This window comes from Canis lupus, chromosome 9 (assembly GCF_048164855.1).
Source record: "Canis lupus baileyi chromosome 9, mCanLup2.hap1, whole genome shotgun sequence".
Classification (NCBI taxonomy): Eukaryota; Metazoa; Chordata; class Mammalia; order Carnivora; family Canidae; genus Canis; species Canis lupus.
Window position 1 is genome coordinate 8035695 of NC_132846.1, and position 23130 is coordinate 8058824.

The 23130-nt window shown below is 38.0% G+C and overlaps 1 pseudogene; it reads right to left on the reverse strand.

Moving 5' to 3' along the window:
- Positions 1-20283: 20283 nt before the first annotated feature.
- LOC140640648 (developmental pluripotency-associated protein 4 pseudogene) lies at positions 20284-21203 on the reverse strand (annotated as a pseudogene).
- Positions 21204-23130: the final 1927 nt, after the last annotated feature.

A 23130-nucleotide genomic window follows, 5' to 3' on the forward strand; every position in this document is an offset into this window, starting at 1 on the left:
TTGTATACATAAACCACATCTTCTTTATCCATTCATCTTTCTTTGGACACCGAGGCTCCTTCCACAGTTTGGCTATCGTGGACATTGCTGCTATAAACATCGGGGTGCAGGTGTCCCGGCGTTTCATTGCATTTGTATCTTTGGGGTAAATCCCCAACAGTGCAATTGCTGGGTCGTAGGGCAGGTATATTTTTAACTGTTTGAGGAACCTCCACACAGTTTTCCAGAGTGGCTGCACCAGTTCACATTCCCACCAACAGTGTAAGAGGGTTCCCTTTTCTCCGCATCCCCTCCAACATTTGTTGTTTCCTGCCTTGTTAATTTTCCCCATTCTCACTGGTGTGAGGTAGTATCTCATTGTAGTTTTCATTTGTATTTCCCTGATGGCAAGTGATGCAGAGCATTTTCTCATATGCATGTTGGCCATGTCTGTGTCTTCCTCTGTGAGATTTCTGTTCATGTCTTTTGCCCATTTCATGATTGGATTGTTTGTTTCTTTGGTGTTGAGTTTAATAAGTTCTTTATAGATCTTGGAAACTAGCCCTTTATCTGATATGTCATTTGCAAATATCTTCTCCCATTCTGTAGGTTGTCTTTGAGTTTTGTTGACTGTATCCTTTGCTGTGCAAAAGCTTCTTATCTTGATGAAGTCCCAATAGTTCATTTTTGCTTTTGTTTCTTTTGCCTTCGTGGATGTATCTTGCAAGAAGTTACTATGGCCGAGTTCAAAAAGGGTGTTGCCTGTGTTCTTCTCTAGGATTTTGATGGAATCTTGTCTCACATTTAGATCTTTCATCCATTTTGAGTTTATCTTTGTGTATGGTGAAAGAGAGTGGTCTAGTTTCATTCTTCTGCATGTGGATGTCCAATTTTCCCAGCACCATTTATTGAAGAGACTGTCTTTCTTCCAATGGATAGTCTTTCCTCCTTTATCGAATATTAGTTGCCCATAAAGTTCAGGGTCCACTTCTGGATTCTCTATTCTGTTCCACTGATCTATGTGTCTGTTTTTGTGCCAGTACCACACTGTCTTGATGACCACAGCTTTGTAGTACAACCTGAAATCTGGCATTGTGATGCCCCCAGATATGGTTTTCTTTTTTAAAATTCCCCTGGCTATTCGGGGTCTTTTCTGATTCCACACAAATCTTAAAATAATTTGTTCTAACTCTCTGAAGAAAGTCCATGGTATTTTGATAGGGATTGCATTAAACGTGTATATTGCCCTGGGTAACATTGACATTTTCACAATATTAATTCTGCCAATCCATGAGCATGGAATATTTTTCCATCTCTTTGTGTCTTCCTCAATTTCTTTCAGAAGTGTTCTATAGTTTTGAGGGTATAGATCCTTTACATCTTTGGTGAGGTTTATTCCTAGGTATCTTATGCTTTTGGGTGCAATTGTAAATGGGATTGACTCCTTAATTTCTCTTTCTTCAGTCTCATTGTTTGTGTATAGAAATGCCACTGACTTCTGGGCATTGATTTTGTATCCTGCCACGCTACCGAATTCCTGTATGAGTTCTAGCAATCTTGGGGTGGAGACTTTTGGGTTTTCTATGTAGAGTATCATGTCATCGGCGAAGAGGGAGAGTTTGACTTCTTCTTTGCCAATTTGAATGCCTTTAATGTCTTTTTGTTGTCTGATTGCTGAGGCTAGGACTTCCAGTACTATGTTGAATAGCAGTGGTGAGAGTGGACATCCCTGTCTTGTTCCTGATCTTAGGGGAAAGGCTCCCAGTGCTTCCCCATTGAGAATGATATTTGCTGTGGGCTTTTCATAGATGGCTTTTAAGATGTCGAGGAATGTTCCCTCTATCCCTACACTCTGAAGAGTTTTGATCAGGAATGGATGCTGTATTTTGTCAAATGCTTTCTCTGCATCCAATGAGAGGATCATATGGTTCTTGGTTTTCTCTTGCTGATATGATGAATCACATTGATTGTTTTACGGGTGTTGAACCAGCCTTGTGTCCCAGGGATAAATCCTACTTGGTCATGGTGAATAATTTTCTTAATGTACTGTTGGATCCTATTGGCCAGTATCTTGTTGAGAATTTTTGCATCCATGTTCATCAGGGATATTGGTCTGTAATTCTCCTTTTTGGCGGGGTCTTTGTCTGGCTTTGGAATTAAGGTGATGCTGGCTTCATAGAACGAATTTGGAAGTACTCCATCTCTTTCTATCTTTCCAAACAGCTTTAGGAGAATAGGTATGATTTCTTCTTTAAACGTTTGATTAAATTCTCCTGGGAAGCCATCTGGCCCTGGACTCTTGTGTCTTGGGAGGTTTTTGATGACTGCTTCAATTTCCTCCCTGGTTATTGGCCTGTTCAGGTTTTCTATTTCTTCCTGTTCCAGTTTTGGTAGTTTGTGGCTTTCCAGGAATGCGTCCATTTCTTCTAGATTGCCTAATTTATTGGCGTATAGCTGTTCATAATATGTTTTTAAAATCGTTTGTATTTCCTTGGTGTTGGTAGTGATCTCTCCTTTCTCATTCATGATTTTATTAATTTGAATCTTCTCTCTCTTCTTTTTAATAAGGCTGGCTAATGGTTTATCTATCTTATTAATTCTTTCAAAGAACCAACTCCTGGTTCTGTTGATCTGTTCCACAGTTCTTCTGGTCTCGATTTCGTTGAGTTCTGCTCGAATCTTTATTAACTCCCTTCTTCTCTTGGGTGTAGGATCTATTTGCTGTTTTTTCTCTAGCTCCTTTATGTGTAAGGTTAGCTTTTGTATTTGAGTTCTTTCCAGTTTTTGAATGGATGCTTGTATTGCGATGTATTTCCCCCTTAGGACTGCTTTTGCTGCATCCCAAAGATTTTGAACGGTTGTATCTTCATTCTCATTAGTTTCCATGAATCTTTTTAATTCTTCCTTAATTTCCTGGTTGACCCTTTTATCTTTTAGCAGGATGGTCCTTAACCTCCATGTGTTTGAGGTCCTTCCAAACTTCTTGTTGTGATTTAGTTCTAATTTCAAGGCATTATGGTCCGAGAATATGCAGGGGACAATCCCAATCTTTTGGTATCGGTTCAGACCCGATTTGTGACCCAATATGTGGTCTATTCTGGAGAAAGTTCCATGTGCGCTTGAGAAGAATGTGTATTCAGTTGAGTTTGGATGTAAAGTTCTGTAGATATCTGTGAAATCCATCTGGTCCAGTGTATCATTTAAAGTTCTCGTTTCTTTGGGGATGTTGTGCTTAGAAGACCTATCGAGTATAGAAAGAGCTAGATTGAAGTCACCAAGTATAAGTGTATTATTATCTAAGTATTTCTTCACTTTGGTTAATAATTGATTTATATATTTGGCAGCTCCCACATTCGGAGCATATATATTGAGGATTGTTAAGTCCTCTTGTTGAATAGATCCTTTAAGTATGATATAGTGTCCCTCTTCATCTCTCACTACAGTCTTTGGGGTAAATTTTAGTTTATCTGATATAAGGATGGCTACCCCTGCTTTCTTTTGAGGACCATTCGAATGGTAAATGGTTCTCCAACCTTTTATTTTCAGGCTGTAGGTGTCCTTCTGTCTAAAATGAGTCTCTTGTAGACAGCAAATAGATGGGTCCTGCTTTTTTATCCAGTCTGAAACCCTGCGCCTTTTGATGGGGTCATTAAGCCCGTTCACATTCAGAGTTACTATTGAGAGATATGAGTTTAGTGTCATCATGATATCTATTCAGTCTTTGTTTTTGTGGACTGTTCCACTGGACTTCTTCTTAAAGGGGAATTTTAAGAGTCCCCCTTAAAATTTCTTGCAGAGCTGGTTTGGAGGTCACATATTCTTTCAGTTGCTGCCTGTCTTGGAAGCTCTTTATCTCTCCTTCCATTTTGAATGAGAGCCTTGCTGGATAAAGTATTCTTGGTTGCATGTTCTTCTCATTTAGGACCCTGAATATATCCTGCCAGCCCTTTCTGGCCTGCCAGGTCTCTGTGGAGAGGTCTGCTGTTACCCTAATACTCCTCCCCATAAAAGTCAGGGATTTCTTGTCTCTTGCTGCTTTAAGGATCTTCTCTTTATCTTTGGAATTTGTAAGCTTCACAATTAAATGTCGAGGTGTTGAACGGTTTTTATTGATTTTAGGGGGGGATCTCTCTATTTCCTGGATCTGAATGCCTGTTTCCCTTCCCAGATTAGGAAAGTTTTCAGCTCGAATTTGTTCAAATACATATTCTGGCCCTCTGTCCCTTTCGGCGCCCTCGGGAACCCCAATTAAACGTAGGTTTTTCTTCCTCAGGCTGTCGTTTATTTCCCTTAATCTATCTTCATGGTCTTTTAATTGTTTGTCTCTTTTTTCCTCAGTTTCCCTCTTTGCTATCAACTTGTCTTCTAGGTCACTCACTCGTTCTTCCACCTCGTTAACCCTCGTCGTTAGGACTTCTAGTTTGGATTGCATCTCATTCAATTGATTTTTAATTTCTGCCTGATTAGCTCTAAATTCTGCAGTCATGAAGTCTCTTGAGTCCTTTATACTTTTTTCTAGAGCCACCAGTAGCTGTATAATAGTGCTTCTGAATTGGCTTTCTGACATTGAATTGTAATCCAGATTTTGTAACTCTGTGGGAGAGAGGACTGTTTCTGATTCTTTCTTTTGAGGTGATGTTTTCCTTCTAGTCATTTTGCTCAGTGCAGAGTGGCCAAAAGCAAGTTGTATTGGGAAAAAGAGAAAAAGAGAGGAGAGAAAGAAGGAAAGAAAAGAGAAAGAGAAAAAAAAGGGAAGAAAAAGAAAAAAAAAAACGAAAAAAAAAAAAAAGAAGAAAAAGAGAAAGAAAAAGAAAGGAGAAAAAAAGGGGGTGGGGGAAGGAAACAAATCAAAAAGCAAAACAAAACAAAAACAAAAACAAAAACAAAAACAAACAAAAAAAGAACCACCGGGGAGTATCTTCTGATTCTGTGTACTTTAAGTCCCTTGGCTTCCCCTGGAAGTTGTCCGTCTAGCTGGTGTTCTGGGGGAGGGGCCTGCTGTGCTGATTTTCAGGTGTTAGCAGTTGGGGGAGCTGCTGTGCCCCTGCCTGGTGCAGGGCTCGGTGGGGGTTGTTTACCCCGTGAGGCCGCAGGAGGAACAGCCCCAGTGGCGGGGCAGCTCTGGAAACCTGGATTCAGCTCCGGCAGGAACTCCGGAGCTCTCCGTCTGCAGGGCCTGGAGGCTCCGGGGCGGGGCCGCTGATCTGCTCAGCTCCGGGCAGGAGCGTCCTCGCTGTCCTGGGCCCTCCCGGCCTCTGCCTGTCCCGGGGGAGGCGGGATCCTGGGCTGTGTCCCGGCGCCCTGTGCTCCGGAGCCTGCGCTGGTGGATTCGCGCTCCCGGGCCGCGCAGCCCCCTCCGCGGAGCCGCCGCCCGAGCCCCTCCGAGCTGCTCCTGGAACCCCGCAGCCCCCTCCGCACGGAGCCTCTTCCTCTGCCCGAGCCCCTCCGAGCTGCTCCCGGGGCCGTGCAGCCCCCTCCGCGGAGCCGCCGCCCGAGCCCCTCCAGCTGCTCCGGGTCCCGCCGGGTCCCGCCGTGCGCGCTGCAGCCCTTAGGGAGCTCAGCGCACTCTCCTGGCGCGCAGTTGCTCTGTTACTGTCCCAGAGAACCCGAGGGCATCCTCGCCCTCCTGGGTCCTGCTCCAACCCCCTGCGAGCCCCTTTCCGCCCGGGAAGGTCGGTGCAGCTCCTGCGTCTCCGGGACGGGGCTCTCCTGTCCTGGGGACACTCGCCCCGGCCTCAGCCCGGCTCCTCGCGGGGCCCTCCCCCTTGGAGGCCTTTGTTCCTTTATTTCTTTTTCCCCGTCTTCCTACCTTGATAGATGCGCGAACTCTTCTCACTGTTGCATTCCAGCTGGTCTCTCTTTAAATCTCAGGCCGAATTCATAGATTTTCAGGATAATTTGAAGGTTTTCTAGGTAATTTGGTGGAGACAGGTGATTTGGAGACCCTACTCTTCCGCCATCTTGCTCCTCCTAGTCTTTTTCATGAGCTTTTAAAGAAACAGCCCACCTAGGTCGTGTCAGTAAAGGTCAAGAGGGATATGGGTTATTCATTCCTGATGGCAAGTAATGAGACTCCCCCATAGTATCAATAGAGAGTTGAGATGATGAACCTGGATATACACAACATCCTACACTATAAAGGTGACCTCACTCAGGTAGGATCAGAGGAGGTCTAATAGTGAGTTAAACTTATACCATCACCCAGCACTAACAGGGCCATCTCCACCATGGAGTCAATGGAGATGACTCGGGGGGCTGGAAATACAATCTTTTCTACCAGTAAAGAGGAACACTGTTCCTTCAGGTGTCAATGAAGTGGAGTGGAAAAATTGGACTTCAATCTCTACCTGGCCCTAGTCAGATGCCTCCCTGACTTTGCCAATGAAAGTGGTATACAAGAAAATCAGTTTGTAAGGTTTAACTAAGAGAGTCTCAGAACACTAAAATGTTTAGGCTTTAGTTAAAAAAAAAAATTAGAATTGTAGCAAGAATCAGGAACATCTCAGACTGGATGAAAAAAAGGTAATCAATAGACACCAATGCTGAGAAGTTAGAGATGTTAGAATTACCTGACAAAGATTTTAAAGAAGCCAATGATAAAAATGCATTAAGGAGGGATCCCTGGGTGGCGCAGCGGTTTGGCGCCTGCCTTTGGCCCGGGGCGCGATCCTGGAGGCCCGGGATCGAGTCCCACGTCGGGCTCCCGGTGCATGGAGCCTGCTTCTCCCTCTGCCTGTGTCTCTGCCTCTCTCTCTCTCTGTGTGACTATCATAAATAAATAAAAATTAAAAAAAAATGCATTAAGGAGCAATTGAAAACTCTAGACATAAATGAAAAAATAGAAAGCCTAAACAAAGAAATAAGAAGTTTCAACATTGAAAGAAAAGGTACAGGGGATCCCTGGGTGGCTCAGCAGTTTGGCGCCTGCCTTTGGCCCGGGGCATGATCCTGGGGTCCCGGGATCGAGTCCTGGGTCGGGCTTCTGGCATGGAGCCTGTTTCTCCCTCCTCCTGTGTCTCTGCCTTTCTCTCTCTCTCTATCATAAATAAATAAATAAATCATTAAAAAAAAGAGAAAAAAAAAGATACAGAAAAGAAGTACCAAGTGGAAATTTTAGAAATGAAAAATGAAATAAGCGAAATGAAAAGCTCAGACTTCTGGGGAAGATGGTGGAGTAGGAAGACCCTACGTTCCCCTGGTCCTATAGATACAACTAGATAACACATCAGTATAAACAACCCAGAAAACAACCCAAAGACTGGCAGAGTAAACTCTGCAACTAAAGTTAGAGAAGAGACCTCATTGAAGAGTCAGGATTAGCAGAGACGTGGTTGGGAGACATGGTTGGGAACTAAACAGACTTGTTGGACTGTCCTTGGGAAGAAGGGATGCCACATGTATGGAACCAGGAGAGAAACAGACCCCCACACCAGGAGCCCACAGGGGAAAAACAAATCTTTATAACATTTGTTTTTTTACACCAGGGGAACCAAATTTTATGGGTTCCTACAACCAGCAGGACTTAAAACCTGGAATTTCAAAAAATCAGTGGGCTTGGTTCTAGGAGAAATGATGAAGGAGAGGACCCGAGTCCCCTCTTACAGAAACAGTACAATAAACAGCCCATGGAGATACAGCATTGGAGCAGCAGTTTGACAGGCACCTGGGGCATATAAGAGGGAGAGTTATTTACTAATCTCAGAGTGCATGCCTGAGGAGCACAAATTGCTGGAGAACTTCTTCAGGAACAAATGAACCAGCAGGCACCATTTACCTCCCCTACCCCAGTATAAACACAGGGCCACCTGCAGGACTACCTAACTTGCTAGCACTACCAACCTTCTCCCAACCCCACCTCACAGGTACTTCCTCCAATCCACCCCTCTAGACAGCCTGACTCAGTTCCTGTGCTGAGAGTCCCCTCCCATGGAGGAATAGCAGCACAAAAAGCTTGCTAGCATCACCAGAGGACTGCACTGTCCCCTTGAGCTGTGCTTTGGCAAATCCACCCTCTCCAATACACTTTTGGCCAGAGGCCATATAGAGCAGTGCCTTAGGCCTAGCAGTGTGCAAGCAGCCCCTACATTGGCCAGCACTATTCCAAACTGACTTCTGTCCTAGAGAGAAGGAAAGATGTCATATGCACCAGTCAGAGGGATGTCCCAGCAGTGGGCTAGAAGCAGACAACTGGTCTGACTGCAGGCCCTGCCCATGAACTAGAGTTTCTTAGAGTTTCTTAGTTTCTAGTTTCTTAGGGGACAACATAGAGAAAGCACTCTGCAGTTTGGTAGTACGGCATCTCTGGCAAACACCTGGTCTGATTCAACTCAACGCATTCAAAGACAGGCCCACTAACACAGGGTCCAAATACTGCATATGATAGGCATTGTAATCAACCAGACTGAGGGAAAAAGCTGGTGAGACATGCTAGTAGGGCAAACACATCACACACGGGAGACATTCTTGAAATTCCAGGATCTGATGAGTAGGTGACACCACGTGGCAGTGCACTACAGGATCTCTTCATAAGGTCATTAGTTTCAAGTGCAAGAGACAAAGCTGTCTTTCCTAACACAAAGAAACAGACACAGAGGGCTAGACAAAATGAGGAGACAGAGGAAAATGTCCCAAATGAAAGAACACAACAAAATCGTAGCAAAATGAAAATAAGTAATATGCCTGATAGAGAGTTTAAAGTAATGATCATAAAGATATTCACTGGATTTAAGAAAAGAATGGAGGATGTCAGTGAGACCCTTAACAATGAGATAAGATGCAGTCAATCCGACATTAAGAATACAACACATGGGGATCCCTGGGTGGCGCAGTGGTTTAGCGCCTGCCTTTGGCCCAGGGTGCAATCCTGGAGACCCGGGATCGAATCCCACGTCGGGCTCCCGGTGCATGGAGCCTGCTTCTCCCTCTGCCTGTGTCTCTGCCTCTCTTTCTCTCTGTGTGTGACTATAATAAATAAATTAATTAATTAAAAAAAAAAAGAATACAACACATGAAATTAAAAATACACTAGATATAATAAATAATAGACTATAAGAAGCAGAAGAATGAATCCGTGACCTTGGGGACAGAGTAATGGAAAGTAATCAAGCTTAGCAAGGGAGAGAAACAAAAACATGAAAAATGAGAATAGAATGAGAATAGACTTAGGGAACTCAGTGACACAATCAAGTTTACACATTTGCATTACAGGGATCTCAGAAGGAGATAAAGAAAAGGGGGCAGAAAATGTATTTGAAGAAATAATAGGTGAAAACTTCCTGAATCTTGGGGAGGAAACAGAAATCCTAATCCAGGAGGCACAGAGAACCCCAAACAAAATCACCCCAGAAAGGTGAACCAAAAACACATAATAATTAAGATGGCCAAAAGTGGTGATATAGGGAGAATTTTAAAAGCAGCAAGAGAGAAAAAAATCAATTATTACATACAAGAGAAACCCCATAAGTTTATTAGCTGATTTTTCAGTACTTTATAGGCCAGAAGAGAGTGGTGTGATATATTCATAGTACTGAAAGAAAACAACAACAAAACCTGCAACCAAGAATACTCTATTAAGCAAGGCTATCAATCAGAATAGAAGGAGAGATAGTTTCCCAGATGAAAAAATGTGAAAAGAATTCATCAACACTAAGCAGGAAATGTTAAAAAGGACTCTGAGTGGAAAGGAAAGATCATAAACAGGAGTAAGAAAAGTAGGAAGCACAAAAGCAATAACATTAAGTATGTCTATAAAAATCAGTCAAAGGATTCACAGAATAAAAGGATGTAAAGTATAATACCATATACCTAAAACATGGCAAAGAGAAGAGTAAAGAATGGTCTCAAACTTAAGCGATCATCAACTTAATAGAGTCTGCTATAAATAGAAGATATTATATATAAACAATAGTAGCCACAAATGAAAAACCAGTAATACACATACAAAAATAAAGAGAAAGGAATACAAGCATATTACTAAAGAAAACCAATTAATCGTGAGCGGATAGAGCAAGAGAAGAAAGGAATGTAGAAAAACTTCAAAAACAACCATGAAACAAATAACAAAATGGCAGTAATTAATTAATTAATTAATGTCAATAATTACTTTGAATATAATGGGCAAAATGCTCCAATCAAAAGACCTTGGGCGATGGAATGGATAAAAAAACCAAGAGCCATCTGTAGGCTGCCTACAGGAGACTCATTTCAGACCTAAAGACACATGCAGATTGAAAGTGAGGAAAAAAAAAAAAAAAGAAAGTGAGGGGATGGAAAAGCATTTATCATGCAAATAGATATAGAAAGAAAGTCAGGGTAGCAATACTTGTATTGGACAAAATAGACTTTAAAAGAAAAAACTATAACAAGAGACGAAGAAGGTCATATTTAATCATTAAGGGGCAGTATAACAAGATGATTGAACAGTTGTAAATATTTATGCACCCATTTGGGAGCACCCAGATATTTAAAGCAGTTAAAAACAAGCATAAAGGAAGTAATTTATAGTGATACATTAATAGTAAGGGGCATTAACAACCCATTTAAATCAATGGACAGATCATTTAAACAAAAAATCAACAAGGAGACATGGCTTCGAGTGGCACACTGTACCAGATGAATTTAACAGGTATATTCAGAACATTTCATTCTAAAACAGAATCAGGAGAATACACATTCTTTTCATGGCACATTCTTCAGAATAGATCACATATTAGGCTACAAAACAAGTATCAACAAATTAAAAAAAGATCCAAACTATCCCATGTATCTTTTCTGTCCCCAGTGCTAAGAAATTAGAAATCAACCACCAGAAAAAGTCTGGGAAGACTACAAATACATAGAAGTTAAATAACATGCTACTAAACAATAAATGGGCCAAGTAATAAATAAAAGAAGAAATAAAAAAATACATGGAAACAAATGAAATGAAAACATTGTAGTTAAAACCTCTGAGATGCAGGAAAAGCAGTTCAGAGAGGGGAATTTATAGCAATACGACCTACCTCAAGACACAATAAAAATTCCAAATAAACAATTTAACCTTAGTCCTAAAGGTGCTAGAAAGAGAACAAGCAAAACCCTAAATCCAGTAGAAGAAAAAAGAATATAGATTAGAGAAGAAATAAGTGAAAGAGAAACTAAAAGAGCAAAGTAAAACAAACAAACAAAAAAACCCCAGTAGAACAGGTCAAGCAAACAAAAGCAAAAATAAACTATTGGACTACATCAAAACAGAAAGCTTATGCACAGTGCTGGAAACCAACAAATCTAAAAGACAACCTATAGAATGAGAGAAGATATTTGCAAATGACATATCCAATAGAGGGTAGTATCCAAAGGAGAACTTATAAAACTCAATACCCCAAATACAAATAATCCAACTAAAAATGGGCAGAAAGCATAAACAGACATTTCTCCAAAGAATACATATAGATGGCCAACAGACATGAAAAGGTGAGGCCAGCGTTGAAAACACTTTTCACTGTCAAGAACTAAAACTACTTGGGCTTATGCCAGATGTCTATGGTTCAATTTTTCCATAGGTATAAGGAAGAACTAGTCATTATAGTTACATATTTTATATGTGTGTGTATACATGTTTATGTGTATGCATATGTATAGCAACATATATATGTATTTGGGAATTTTTAGTCAATATTCTGCAATTCTGTTGCCATGTTGAATAATTCTGGCTTCTAGCATCTTTCCAAATAAATTCTTTTTGTCTCTTTAATAATTTTAAGTTGTGTTTTTTAATCTTCTGTATAAAGTATTGATTATATTAATAATATTAATTTATAAATTGATACTGTTCTGTATTTTTATTAACAGAATATTTAAATCAAAGTAAAGGTGAAAGAAAAGGCAATTTTTTTAAAAAAAATTCAATACTGCATAGCAATAGAAGAGGTTTTGTTTTTATAGAAAAAAAATCCCTGCATTTACCCCCTTATTCTGAAGCTATGATAATGTGTTAGATTAAACTAAGCTTTTTTGGGCACCTGTGTGGCTCAACTGTTAAGCCTCCGACTCTTGGTTTTGGCTCAGGGCCTCATATTGGGGTCCTAAGATTGAGTTCCATGACTTGCTCAATGTTCAACCCAGAGTCGGGGTGAGATTTTCTCCCCCTCTCTCTGCCCCTCCCCCCATGCAAGTGCATGTTCACTCTCTCTTTATCTCTTCCTCTAAAATAATGAAATAAAATCTTAAATATTATTAAATTATTAATCTTGGTAGATGCGCACTAGTGTACAACCAACTAAATTCTTCAGCCCGGAAAGAAGAGAATTTGCCTGCGTAGACAAAGGCTGGGACTAATACTCCCTCCCTTCTGCTGAATCTTAAAATTTGAAGAGAGGAAATTGCCTGATCTAAGTTTTGCAGGTGGCAAAACCAAATCTTTAAGTCACAGCAATTTTTTTTTTTTTAAGAACAGCAATTTTTAAGATTTCAAACTTCAGTCCAGCAGAGGTTGAAGTTTAGCAAGCATCGTGTTGGTCATTGCAGAGACCGGCATTTTGCTGTACCTTAAAACGGTTTTTGAGAAAAACAATGGCACTCTAGCCTGGTAGAGTCAGCTATGTGATACCGATTGGCTCTACCTAGGAAGAGTTGACTTGATAATGTAAAGAACCTCCTTAGATGTATGTAATTTTTAGTTTTGATAAATGAGTGATATCTATTTCTTGGAATTTCTATGCAAAGACAGATGAAAATGTAGTTCCAGACACACGCAGGTAGACGGCCTTGGCATATAAGCATAGACATGTTGACATGACTGACCAGAGGTGATTTAAACGTGATCATTTCGTCTTCAGATTGAGTCTAAGATACAGAGCTAGTTTTAAAATAATCCTCAGATAAAAATCTGCATTGTCATTATCGAATTAACTGACTTTTTCTCTCTTTTGGCCTCACTTTTTGTTTTCATATAGTTCTGCTATATTCACTAATTCGACTAGGCCATACACGGGGGCGATGTAGACCTCAACCATTTGATGGTTTCAGCTCCAGAAAGATGATGTGGGGGTGGCCTCAGGAGCGGCCCGATCGCAGAACTTGCGTATCCCTTGCCCCTGGTATGCAAGCATTCAGGGAAACCACCCAGTGTATGGGTTCTGTCCATCTCTGCCGAATGGGGCTGGACTCACGGATATCTAGCCGAAAAGGGGAGCCAGAGAAGCACACGCATACCAAAGCTGCTCGTCCTCCAACTTAAATGATGTTAATCAACCTGCAGATAATTCATACTAGAACTTGCCTTTGTCTAGATGTCCCTTAGATTCAGGAATGTATCATTTGTAGTGCTTGTATTGGTTTAGAATATACGATTTTAAGATCATCCACCCCTGTACTAAAACATTTCAATAAAATCATGCTACTTCTTTCTATCAAAAATATATATATTAAATTTTATATTAATATTAAATATTAATATTTAAATATTAGTTAAAATATTTAACTAAGCTTTTGGTTTTTAGTCTAGCCATTCAATACCATTAGAGAATTTTATGTGAGTTATTATCTACTACTTTTTGTTTTTGGAATCAAGGAGTTAGGTACTATCAATAATTGGATGTTTAAAGTAAAGGCATAAGTTCTTGCTAAACTAATATTTAGTCCTCCTAAGAGAAAATTTTAAATGTATTATGATTCTAAAATTGATTCTATAGATTAATTTCTTTAGCAAAATTTTATTCTTGTTTGATTTTAATACATATCTTTTAGAGTTTTCTAAAGAAAATTATTTATTTAAACATTTATATAACTCATTATAAAAAGTGTGGAAAATTTAGAAAAGTTTAAAGAAGAAAATTATCTTCCATATTTTCAACTCTTAGAGATATTAGTTAATGTCTTGGCAATTTTCCTAGAAGTGTTATATAATGATGATTATATGGAATTTACAAAATTATATGACCCTATTAAAAATAGATTTCTTATTATAAAGCAATGCATGTTCACTTAGGAATATATGTAAAATAAAGAAAGGTGCAAAGTAAAACACTGATCACTTAGAATTCCAATTCCCAGTGATAGCATGCATATATACGTTGGTATATTTCTTTAGTCATTTTATCTATATATTTTAATATGAAAATGGTAATTCTGTATAAAGTAATTTAGGCATAATTGGCACAATACCTCCAGGTCCTAGATAGATAATAACACGGAAAAAGTATCCTAGGAAGAAATAATTTCTTCCACTGAGTGGTATATTAGTTTTTAACAATGATCCAGTTCACTATTATAAACCACATATTTTAAAACATGCCAAATACTTTTAAATTCTTTGGTTTTATTTGCCTTTATTTTTCTAGTTAAGGTCATCTATTTGAGCTATTTCTTCTATTTAAATATAGACATTAATTGCTATAAAATTTCTTCTCAAGTACTGATTTATGCCATTGCAGAGATTTTATATGCTCAATTTTTATTTTTATTCATTTGAGTACATTTATTTACTTTAGAGTTCCTCTTTGACACATAGGTTATATAAAAGTGGGCTATTTAGCTATGGATTTGCCAGAGACTTTTGTTACTTCAATCTCTTTAAGCTGAGACTTGTTTTTGCCCCAGATATGATCTAGTTTTACATTTGTTTGATACACACTTGAATAGATACTGTGTTTTGCTACTGTTGTGTTGTGTTTTATAATTGTCAATTAGTTCACTTTGGTTCATAGTGCTATTCAAGTCTTCTGTATTCTTACTGATTTTAAGTCTCTTTGTTTTATCAACTCTTGAGAGAGAGGTGTAGAAATGTCCAGTTATAATTGTGGGTGTGTCTATTCCTCCTTATAGTTTATCAGGTTTTGCTTCATGCTTTTGAGATTTTGTTATTAGATACATAAGTTTATAATTCTTTTGTCATCTTAGCAGTTATCTCCTTTTTATTATGAAATGCTCCTTTTTATATCTGATAACATTCTTAGCTCTGAAACTTACTGAGTTTGCTATTAATATAGCTACTCTGGCTTTTTTCATTAGTAATAGCTAGGTGTTATGGGCTGAATTATAAATTAATATTTTACATTCAACACCTTCTCTCAAATTCATATGCTAAAATTCCAAATCCCAATAACTCAGAACATGACTTAATTTGGAGACAGGGTGTTTCAAGAAGTAATTAAATTAAAATGAGGTAATTAAGGTGGACTCCAATTCAGTATGACTGGTGTTCATGTAAGAAGAGGAAATTTGGACACAAACGGGTACAGAAGTAAGACCATGTAAAGATACAAGGGAGAAGATGGCCATCTATAAGGTAAGGAGAAAAATCTCAAAAGAAACCAACTCTAACAACACCTGAATCTTGGACTGCTAACCTACAGAACTGTGAGAAAATACATTTGTCTTGTGTAAGCCATTCAGTCTGTAGCACTTTATTATGACAGCCCTAGAAAGCTAATATACAAAGTATGTCATGTATAACCTTTAACTTTTTAACCTATTTGTCTCTTCATATGTTTTATGGGTTTTTGGTAGTCAATATAGAGTTGAGTTTACACTTTTTTTAGCCATTCTGACACTCTTTGCCTTCTATTGGATATTTAGCTCATTTGTATTTATTTATTTGATAATTCATACAGTTGGGCTTAAGTCTATGATCTTGCTAATTTTATACTTGTATCACTTATTTACTTTGTTTCTTCTTTCCCTTCTTTTTGGTTGAGAACTTTTTATGATTTTATTTTGTCTTCTTTGTTGGCTTATTAAATATGACTTTTTGTTACTTTAGTGATTGCTTTAGGGTTTAGAGAACATATCTTTAAGCTTATCACAGAATAGCTTCCAATACTGTATCACTTCCTAGGTCGTATAAGAGTCCTACAAGAATAAACTTCTATTTCTGCCCCTTCTGGTCACTATGATACTGTCATACATTGTGCTTGACCTATTTTATGAGATCCATGCCACATGTTAATGTTTTAGGAATCAGCGATGTTTTAAAGATATTTAAGTAATAAAATTCTTCTATATTTACCTTGCAGTTGCCATTTTCAGAGCTCTTCATTCTTCTATGTAGATCCTTCTTTTTAATCTGTTATTTTCCTTCACTTGAAGGTCTTTCTTGTCATGTGAGTCTCTTTGAGACAAATTAGTTTGCCTTTCATATGGCTGAAAAATATTTTTTCAATTTATTTTGAATTTTTTATTGTTGAGTATAGAATTGTTTCAGTATTTTGAGGTGTCACTCTGTATTCTTGATTAGATTGTTTTAGTGAGAAATCTGCTGCCATCTATATCTTGGTTCTTCTGTTCATTTCTCTGCTTTTAAGATTTCCTTCTTTTTTATTCTGGTAAAACATACATGATATAAAATTAACATTTTTAACCATTTTTAGGTGTATAGTTTTTTAACAAGAAGTACATTCACATTGTTGTGCAACCATCATCAGAATTTTTTTCTAGAATATTTTTACCTTCTTCAACTGAAATTCTGTAACCAATAAACAGTAAATTTCCTTCCCCCTTTCTTCCAACACCTGGCAGTCACCATTCTATTTTTTGTCTCCATGTCTTTGGCTATCCTAGAAACCTCATACAATATGCACTTTAGTGATTGGTTTATTCTACTTAGAATTATGTTTTCAAGGTTCATCCATGTGTTAGTATTTCTCTCTTCTTAATTAATTTTGATATGTTGTGTTTGCATTTTTGTTTCATTTTAATTTGGAAAGATTTTGGTTATTTTTTGTTCAAATATGTATTTATTTATCACATATATTAAATTTGCCATATATTGTTATATTTTTAAAATATATTTATATTAATAAATAATACATTTATAAATAATTAATAGTATATTTATTATCATATATAATTATTGATAATAGTGTCTATTACTATGTCTTCAAGTTCACAATCCCTTTTTGTGTAATGTTTATCCATGGCACTTTATTTTTAATACCAATTGTTCATCTCTAGATGTTTTATTTTTATATTTTATTCCATTTCCCATACTTCACCTTAACTATTAGATCATAGAATGCAGTTACAATAGGCTATTTTAATGTCTTCATCTACTACCTCTAACTTTTGTATTAGTTTTGGGTCTGTTTTTATTGGCTATTTTATCTCCTTGTGATGTAGTTTCTTGTCATTTAGCATGCCTGGTTATTCTTGACTGGATGCCAGATATTCTGATGTTTAACTTTAGAATGCTGGATATTTTTGTTTTGTAATTAAGATTCTTGAGTACAGTTAAGGTACTTGTAAATAATATTATACTTTTGAGTTTTGGTTTTAAGATTTGTTGGGCAAGGGATCCCTGGGTGGCGCAGCGGTTTGGCGCCTGCCTTTGGCCCAGGGCGCGATCCTGGAGACCCGGGATCGAGTCCTACGTCGGGCTCCCGGTGCATGGAGCCTGCTTCTCCCTCTGCCTGTGTCTCTGCCTCTCTCTCTCTCCGTGTGACTATCGTAAAAAAAAAAAAAAAAAAAAAAATTTGGTGGGCAAGACCAAACCAGTGTTTATTCTAATGTTAATTATTCCCCTCTATGGTGTCAGGACTCTTCTGGATAGTCTATCCAATGACCTCTGATTTATAACGTTTTCAAAATTGGGTAGTGGAGACAAACATCATTGCTGTGACTGAGTGGGCACTGGGTACTGTTATTTCTAATTCTTTTGGGTGGTTCTTTCTCTAGCCTCATACTGTTTCCTCCCAGACATCCACTGATCTGCTAAACACTTGAAGAGTACCTAGCCAGTGCAGATCTCCATCATTCTGTATGCAGAAGAATCTTTTCTAGCAATCTTCTCTGTGAATTATATCTGCCTTCGTTTCCCTGGACTTTTTAGTTATGTTTCTTCAACTCAGGAAGCATGCTAGGCTCTACCTGGTTTCCCCTTCCTGAGTACTCTCTTAAAAGTCTTTCAAGGCAGCAAGCTTTGCAAATCAAAGGGCACATCACATTTGTTTTCTGTCTTTCGTTATTAGTGCCTTTTGTTGCCTAATATACAGTGTCTTGCAAACCACTGTTTCATTTATTTTGTCCAATTCTTTGGTGGTTTTTTGTAGAGGGAAAATCTTGTCTATGTTAGTCCATCTTACCCAGAAGAGGAATTTTTTCTTTTGATTTATCTCTTAGTTGGCTGACAAAAATACTCTTAGTTTTTGCAAGGGAAAAATATGTGATTTATTTTATGAGTCCTTGCCTACATGAGCATGTCTCTAAAAGTTTCCTTAACTCATAAAAAAAAAAAAAAAGGATTACTGGATTGGGCATAAAAATGCTTGGATCCTATCCTTTTGCACTAAACATTTCTTGGAGTAGAATTATATTGCATTCTGTCAGAATGTTTCAAAGAAAATCTTGAGTCTAATTATCCTTCAGTTTTTAGATATATTCTCTATATTTTTATTGTGAAACAGTACATTACCTGTATGTGCCCATTTTAATAGGCCGATTAAAAATTTTTATTTTATTTTAAGTAAACTCTGTGCCACACATGGGGCTCTAATTCACAACCCTAAGGTCAAGAGTTATGTGCTCCACCAACTGAGTCAGCCAGGCACCCCAATAGGCCAGTTTTAATTTTAGTTTTTTTATCTCTTTCTTTGACAGAAACCACTTACATCCCTAAATAATGTGCTGATAGCCTGGATATCTTAGGTTTAGAGATTATCTATTTACTATGGAAGATGTTGATGTACTTTTTTCATCCCTCATTATAACCAAAACACATACAACTCCCATCTTCTAGTTACTTCAATATTGTTTATTATGATTTCATAAACTCTGTTTAGAGCTATGTAAAGTGCTATAATTAGTTTTCCTTTCTTTCAGGACTTTTTTCATCTTCCTGGAGTACAAATTGTCTTTTTTGCTTATATGCTTACTTATTTAGTTTTTTTTCAATGGACTTATCATGGATTTGTCTCTAATCTCTCCTCAAGTTGTGTAAATATTTTCTTAATGCATTAAAAAATATAAGGAATTCTGTCAATTTTGACTATATGGAAATATTGCTGTAAATTTTGATGTGCTCTAATCTGGTTGATCTACTTTAAGATGCACTGTGCAAGCATGATCTTGAAGGTTTCATTTGATAAAGGAAACAGGTTGCTGTTTCCTGTGTAATATTTCTTTCTCTTTTTTGATTTATTCCCTTATTTTATTATTGTTTTTTTTAACATTTAACATTTTTAACATTTATTGAGGATTCTTGCCCAAATCTGTCCATATCCTAATGGTTATAAACTTTCTAACTCTACTACTCCTTCCAGTACATTAGAGGGGGAAAAAGTTTTCATAATCTCCAAATCCACAACAATAAAACAATGTTAGAATCTGTCATAAGAACACAAGTGAAAAAAAAATATTTTCTAAGAACCGCAGGACTATAAATTTAGGAAGGACACAAAAAATTCTAAATGAATCAAACTCATCAAATTATATACATTAAATGTATAGCTTTTTAAAAAATGTTACTCATACTACATTTGAGTGGTTTAAAAAAGAATCATGCCAAAGAAAATCATGATTTTTAGCTTAATCCTGAGTTAAGAATATTAAGAATTTGCCCACAATGCATATGGCCTCCTAAGTACAATAGATGATTTTATATACAATTTAAAATCTAATACATTATGAATTTATGATTCAGAAGTACCCTTAAATATTTTTAAGCAGTAAAACACACAAGATAGTTACAAGTAGAAATAATACCCGCAAAGTGTTCCATATTATTATCCCAGAGACATACCATAGAGGTTTCAGGTTATTAAGAAAACATCAAAAAATGTTTTCTATATTAAGAGTATGTTTTCGGGAGTGGGAAAGAATAACAGCTTTCCCTTTGGTTTAAAATACTCAACAGCCTGAAGTCACGAACCTAAGAAGGTGTAGCCGTCTCTGGAGAAGTTGGAATTGCAGAGAAATCCAGCGTGGAAGCACACCTGTACTTTCCACTCCACCCCCCATCCCCAAACCCTCTGCCAGGCGAGGCTCAGGTTCCCACTTTAAAAGAAGTTAAGGTCACTTCTATTTCAGAAGGGCAAACTTTTGGTAGTATGAATGACTTTTTCTTCTTATTAAGTAGAATGAATGGTAATTTCTGAAATGCTCTTCCAATTTAAAATTTAAGAGCTCCTGCCTCTCAACCCACGAAGCCACAGGCCCCATGGAGGTTGGAGGGTAACATCTGCAATGCACTGGCCTGTGCCCCTGTAAGCAGGAAGCATGGATGGTGTGAGCAGCCCACAGTCCGGCCATCAGTGTCACCACGGAGTTGATTGTAGTTCTCTTTGTACCATTGATTATAATGACAGCTGTGTCCCTTATCCTGCTATCGAAAGCTCATTGGAGGCTTTTCATTAACACCTTATTCTTGCGAACACATTTGGGGCACAGCATATTGTCCTCCAGCTGTGGGGGTGGAAAGTTACAAGCGGGGAGCAAGAAGAGGGTGCATACTCTCCCCCACTTTTCAGGCACCCAGGCTTGTCCTGCATGAAATTGCAGGTGAACCCAACCTTCTGTGTCTGCAGGCATACTTCTCCCATGGACCACACACCACTTGGCACCGTGGGCCTCCTGTGGCGATGCCACTGTCTCCATCTTCCCAGCCCTGGCTGCAATTCTGGACCAGGAGGCAAACATGGAATCTGGGGCCGAAGTGGTCACAACAACAGTATTGACCCCCCCTCCAGGAGAGCATCAGACCCCTTGGGGTGGGGAGGGGGGGCAGCCACTTCAGGAGGGTAGGTTCCATCAGAAGGTATCTTTGTTCCAAGACTTTCCAGAGACATTTCCCCCTTGTCCATCATTAACCTTCTTTGTGTCTGGGTGAGAATCTTGGCCTCTTCTGCGGTGACAGGAATGTTCTTCTTTTGATCTGGGTAAGCATATTAGCAGATTCGCTTATATACATCTAATTTCTGGCCTTTGGTGCTCAGCTTGAGTTCTTGGCACCAAGCCCGCAGGATGTCTCGGTGAAGCAAGTTGGCTGGTGGCAGTTTCGAAGGTAATGGAGGAACTGGGATTTTCTTCCAAATTCTTACTCTTGTACTCTTTTGTGCCATCTTTTCTGAACAGGAAGCTTTGCCTTCTTTCATAGATCACTTCCATTTGGTCCCACTTGCTGAGGTTCCTGGTAACTTTGGTTCACCATACCCCTGCTGTTTCTCTTTGGCTTCTTCTGATACAGGTTGGGATTGGCCAGCCAGATAGTCTTCCCCCCACTTCGTGGAGCCCTTTTGGCCTTTTGCTTTCTCCATATCCAAAGAGAAGTCAAGGTTGACAAAAAGTCTTACTCCTGAAATCTATTCCTTTATTTTTGTGGAGAACATTCTCCAGTGGTTTCCTAAGTAACCATGCATTGGAGGTAATATATTTAAGCTCTTGCATTTCTCACACTGTATTTCACTACTCACTGATAATTTGTTTAGCTCAAGAATTCTAGGTTGGAAATCAATTGCTCTACAAAGCTAGAAGGCAGAGATACTGTTGAAAGGCTGATAGCATCATTCTCTTAATCTTTTGCAGAAGCCTATTTTTATTTCCTGTTTCTCTTTAAAGCTTTTTGGATTAACTCTTGGCTTTTAAGTTTTGAAATATCATGGAGATATCTTTATCATGAGTTTATTTTTACCCATGGTTTGAGGTATTTATTCAATGAATCTTTTCTGTCTACAAATTTATGTTTTTTTATTTTGAAGCATTTAAATGATAGCTTCCTTGATTATTTTTTCTCCTTTTAAAATTATTTTATCTTTTGAAAGTTCATTGATTTCTGTATTAGATTTCCTAGACTGATCTGCAGATATATATATATATATATATATCTCAGTACCCCTCTCAGTATTTTAAGATCAGGGAATTTTTTTATTTTATTGTATTATTGACTATTACAGTACACTGATATTCTTGGGCCAGCTGTGTATGTGCTGTTCCCTCTATTTTCCCTATTTTTTTCTCTTACCATTTGTGTTTATTTCCACTCTTTCTTTTAGTATCTAAGAGTTTCTCAAATCATTACTGACAATTGCGATTTATCTTCCTAAAATGTTAGCTATGACTTCTAATTCTCCCATTGCAAATTTTAATTTTATTATTGAAAATTGTTTTCTCAGCTCACTTATAGTGTATTTCCTTCATTTCTTGTTATCTTCTGGACTGTCTGCTCTTGTTTCTTTTTTTATTATATACTGTTAAGAAGAGCTCAGAAAAAAACAATCTGTCTTCTGTATGCAGACTATACTTGCGTTTTGTTTGGCTACATAACATTTTCTTTCTCTTGTTGTCATTCATTTGTTTTGTTGGTAATCCACATGATAGGAATGAAAAAGAAGGAAGGAAGGGAGGGAGGGAAGGAGGAAAGAAAGAAAGACATTTTTTTTTAAATCCCCAGATTTCCAGGTGTACCTGGGTGGCTCAATTGGTTAAGCATCCAACTCTTGATATCTGCTCAGGTCATGATATCAGAGTCCTGGGATGGAGTTCTATGCTCTATGCTCAGCAGAGAGTTTGCTTGAGGATTCTCTCTCCCTTTGACTTCTCCCACCCACATTCTCTTTCTCTGTATCATTCTTCTCTCAAATAATTAAGTAAATCTTTTAAAAAAATCCCTAGATTTCCAAAATGAGAAATCTAATATCAATAAGCCTATACAACATTTAGATGGTGCTGGTGAGTGTCGTCTCTTTAGACATAGTCTGTATTGGCCATTTTCCAGGTCTTCCTACCCTCTATTGACCCTTTGAAATTTTGATGAAACTATACTGGTCCCTGAAGATATTGAAATAGTTGGCTTTGTCTGTGTAGACTACTGAATTGAATTGTCATATATATATATATATATATATATATATATATATATATTATAACATGCACATCTTTTTCTTTTGGTTATTGCAGTTAAAGGAGTACTGTACTATGCCCTTCCTTAGCTTCTTACAGTCTTTTCTTTCTTCTGTTCTGCAATAGTTTTTTCTGTACATTTCTAGTCATTGTTTTTTCTCCTTACTCATCTTTGAATGGGAAGAGACCTTTTTAATTCAGTGTGTGTCCATAGGCAGGGTATGTGACCATTTCCTTGGCTCTGTTCACTAACACTTGAGAGATGCTAGAATTCTCTCCTCTGCTCTAGAGTTGGAGGGCACAGTGATAGGTACTCTTTCTTGCCCAGTTTCTAGTACCCAAGAG